The sequence below is a fragment of the Amblyomma mixtum genome, chromosome 10 (genome assembly GCF_055824585.1).
Source record: "Amblyomma mixtum isolate Tamu chromosome 10, ASM5582458v1, whole genome shotgun sequence".
NCBI classification, from domain to species: Eukaryota; Metazoa; Arthropoda; class Arachnida; order Ixodida; family Ixodidae; genus Amblyomma; species Amblyomma mixtum.
The window spans coordinates 13,740,446-13,745,378 of NC_143021.1; positions in this window are offsets into that span (position 1 = coordinate 13,740,446).

The following is a 4,933-nucleotide window of genomic DNA, read 5'->3' on the forward strand; positions in this document are numbered from 1 at the left end:
ATAATGAACATACTGAAGAAGATGATTGGCAGCCTGTTAGGCGAAAGAACAAGGCCGCAGCCGCCGATCCAATCAGTGTTAAATACACTGTCATAATTAAGCTAACCTGACCTGGACAACTAGGGACACTCCCCGCACACTGGCTGCACGAAGCTGTTGCTAATGAGCTTCGGAAAATTCATTTTCACTCTGGCTTTCAAGTACGGCCTCTTGAACGAAGCAATCAGTTTGCTGTCGACATATCGCATATGCATGCCAGAGACCATCTGATTGGACTGCAGTCTCTCCTAATTTCTGGAAAGGAGACACCTATCCAAGCTTATGAAACCATACGCCCCGGCCAGATCCGCGGGGTTATTTATCGTGCCAACGGGTTAACAAGCGAACAGCTCATGGCAAACCTCACGTGCTACTCGTGAAGGATAATAACCGCCAGGCCTATGGGCAAGAACGGAGCAGCTCTAATCACGTTTGAGGGCTCCAGACTTCCCCGAAAAATTCATCTGTACAGCATACTACTTCCGGTGACACCTTATCACCCGAAGTCTATCATATGTGAGACCTGTCACAAAATCGGACACAGGGCAATTTCGTGTCCACTAGTCGACCAACGTCGATGCTCGTACTGCGGTCGCCTTGCACATGGAAACCTCGAGGTTTGTCCGACGGAACCACTATGCCGCAATTGCAGAGGTCCCCACGTAGCCACGGACCCAAAGTGCCCTGCTCGGCGGCAGGCCACGAAAACCTTGATAAATGGCGTTTTCCGTCGTATCCGAGTATCGCGACGAAAAGAACGCAAACAACAAGCCGAGATTCTACGTGGTAACCAAACGGTGTCGACGACGGCGCCCAAGAGCCCTGTCAGTATACAGCAATCAGCTTCGGAGTCAATTGTGCTTGTTAATCAGGACTTCCCTCCACTACAAAGTCAGCCGAAGCAGAAGAAACGAGACAGCGAACATAAATCTAAACGGCAAGGCGCGCACAAGCCCTCCAAACAATCTGAGAGCAATAGTGAAAGGAATGCCACCTCATCTCTAGCCGCAGTTTTTGAGCATACCGCGACGGCACCAAAGCAAGCGCGCATTCATCGGGTTTACGCTGAAACACTCCGTGATACGCAATGCGGCGCGCAAACGAATCTTGCAAAAGATAGTTCGCGTACGCTACACTTAGATGAAAACCAGCTCACGCGCATTATCGAACTGGTCACTGCCGAGGTGATCAAGCGTATGCTCCCACTCTTGGGAATGTCACAGGTTTCTCCGAATCAAGAGCCCGAAATTGGGCACACATCATCTTCACTTCCGCGTACCTTTCAGTTTAATAATGGCAGGAATTAGCGCGAAACCGCATGACATTTTTGCTTCGGACTCTCCTATATGGTTCTTGCAATGGAACTGCCGGGGAATCCGTCGCAAACAAGCGGAACTTCAGAGGAGACTGTCCATCACGCCAACGCCTCCTCTAGCTGTCCTGCTTCAGGAGACTGGCATTAATAAGCCCAATCTAATAGGGTACAAACCTTACTGCACCCCTTCCATAGAGCACCGGCGTCCCGGGCCAGGATCGCAATCTGCGCCTCCAATAGCCAATGGGCAGGCATGCGTTCTTGTTCTGTCGCGCACGGCCCACACTGAACTAGATACTTCCGCGTGGTGCACGCAGACGCAGGAGGTAGCGGGAGTACGCCTTAGCTTAGATGGCGACCAACAAGCCTTAGTTTTTTCAATCTATGCGAGATCATTCGGTACTACGACATATCGAGTAGATATGTCTTTTGTAGAACACTTCTTAAGGATATATCCCCAGGATCGCGTTGTAGTTGGGGGTGATTTTAACGCCATGCACAGCAGCTGGTGATATCAACACTCAGATGCTAGGGGAAGGGACCTTTGGCAGCAAATTGTCAGAGCGAAACTGAACATAGCCAACGACCTCACGCTACCTACTCGCCTTGGTTAGCACAAAGGTCAACAAGACACTTCCCCAGACTTGACACTAGTGTCTCATCCCAGTGAGATCCTATGGTCGAGGGCTGATGATGTCATTGGCAGTGATCATTATCCCGTGGTGGTCTCATGGGCTCCTCGAGGGCGAAAGTCATTACAGCGGCAACAACGCCGTCGAATAGAGGAGCACGTCTCATGGGACGATTTTCGTAGAATGCTCGGTACGGTGAACGCTCCAAGAGGGTTAGACGAGCTCATTAGTCAGATCAGCGATGCCAAGAAGAAAGCTACAACGAAGCTTTCAGTCAAGTTTGATGCCCCAAAGCCAGATTCCCACCTTTTGAATCTGTGGAATCGTAGGCTTCGGGCTCTCAAGGCGTATCGCCGATCAGGCCGGACACCCCATCGGAGGCGTGCTCTCACTCGCATCAGTCAAGAAGTTGAGAAGTATACTCTGCAGCTCGCTCTCCAAGACTGGCAGCTGCTGTACCACTCACTCAATGGAGCAGCTAACTTATCGAAGGCCTGGCACATATTTCGAGCTATCCTTGGACGCAAGAAGCCAATTCCCCTGCCCAATGCATGGCCTTGAAATTGAATGTCTCCCCGGCGAAGTTAGCTATGCAAGCAGGGCAGGTATTTTTTCCCCAACCTGAAAATGCAGATGTCTTGCCTGCGGACCCCGTATCAGGTACATCAAACGATTACGACGTTCCCTTCACATTAGACGAACTGGAGGCAGCTCTGTATGACTCCAATCACAATAGCGCCCCAGGGCCGGATGATATACGCTACTCAACACTTCTGAACCTTCCCAAGTCACATAAAGTTGCCCTCTTGAAAGAGATGAACAAGTACTGGGCCAACGGTGTTCTTCCTCTTGCCTGGAAGAAGTCAGTGGTAATACCAATTCCAAAACCTGGCAAGCCAAGTCGAACATTACAAGACCTCAGGCCAATATCGCTGACGTCCAACCTTTGTAAGGTCATGGAACGTATGGCTCTAAGAAGACTTGAATGGTACTTAGACAAGTACAACGTCCTGTCTCCTATGCAAGTAGGTTTTCGTCGAGGGCTCTGTGCCCAAGACATTCTCAGAAGGCTTTATAACGATGTTCTCGCATACCCTAGCAGCGCACAGCTCCGAGTGGTTGTTGGGGTAGACGTCAAAAAGGCGTTTGATTCCGTGCCCCACTCGACCATACTTCACCGGCTACAGGAAGTGGGGATAGGCGGCAACCTCTACCGCTTCGTGAAAGCCTTTCTTGCAGAAAGAACTTTCTCAGTAATGGTTGGAGATACTCAGGGTGAATGGCAACATAACCAAAGAGGTGTCCCCCAAGGCGCTGTCATATCACCGGCTCTTTTTAACATTGCTATGTCAGGTCTCCCGCCAATGCTGTCGTCGATACCCGGTCTTAATTTTGCCGTGTATGCGGACGATATAACGTTGTGGACTAATTCAGGGTCCCCTGCAGAGCAAGAACTAGCCCTACAAACAGGCCTTAATGCCGTCCATGAATACATCAAGAAGTGTGGAATGGAAACCTCTCCCGAAAAAACCGAGTATGTGGTTGTCTTAAATGGTTCGCGGGTACGAGCCGAGGCCGAACGCAAACTTATCTCTCTTCATTTAGGGCACTCAGTAATCTGCCGGAAACAAACAATCCGTATACTCGGTATGCTTATTGACGAGGATGGAGGAGCCAAAAGCTGGCTTCATAACACGATGCATAGCTGTCATCAGGCTTTACACCTTATGCGTCGCGTCTCTGCGCGTGGATGGGGAATCAAGGAGGTGGGGCTCCGTCAGATTACCCTGGCACTCATAACATCAAAAATCCTGTACGCATATTCGTACAAGCGGCTTAACGCAACCCAACGCCTTCAGCTTGAGCGAATCAATCGCAAGGCGATGTGCCTGGTTACTGGCCTGCCGCAGTACTGCCCAGTAGTGAACCTACACGCATGCAGCAAAATCAATGCCCTACATGATCTGGCAGAGCAGCAATCGCTAGCCCAGCGAGTCCGTCTCTCCACAACGGCGGCTGGCCGACAGATCCTGCGGGCATTAGGCTACAACGCTGACAACTTAGAGCCACTTTCGTCCGGTGCCCCGCCATGGGAATTGATCGACTTAGTAGATGGTATGCCATTACCAAAGATTATGAGTTCGGCTAATCCTCAAAGGCGCAAAGCTGCCGCCAAACGGCACGAGAAGACATACAAGTTAGCCCAGGAAGGAGCCATTCAACTATACACAGACGCCGCTCAGTTTCAACATTGCGCCGCTCTAGCTTGTCACGATTCTGTGTCAGATACCTCTGTAGTTCAACGTCTTTCCGAGGAACACACCGTCACCAATCTCGAACTCATGGCCATACGACTTGCCATTACTCGAATAGTAGAAAGACAAGATCCGGCTCCTTGCACCTACCATGTTTACACAGATTCACAAGCAGCGTACACCGCCTGCCGTGCAGGGTGAGCTGACTATGCCGTTCTCAACACTATTCGAACCGAAGCCCGTCGCCTGCGAGAGGAGGGCTACACTGTCATTATCAAATGGATTCCTGCACACGTAAGAATCACTGGAAACGAAAAGGCACACCAGGCAGCGCGCGCAGCAGCTCTTTCCGCACCTTTGCCTGGATCCACATTCGTTTCCGCTTCTTGGCCCCCTGATGACGTTGCGCACCCGTCGTCGCCCCATATGGATAGGGCGGAGACATGGCATCGCGCACAACGCTATCGTCGCAGCATACTCCAGCACTTGGCCAATCCTGAGCAACTATATCGCCGTCCACATAGCGCATTAAGGAGAGTGGAGGCAGTGCTCCTTCACCGAGCCCAGACTGGCCAACTTCTATCACCAGCGAAGTTGCACCTCATAAACCCGTGCTCATATCCGACTCCTCAGTGCCCGACGTGCCCTGCCAGAGGCACGGCCGAACATCTCCTGTGGAGCTGCCCTACCTT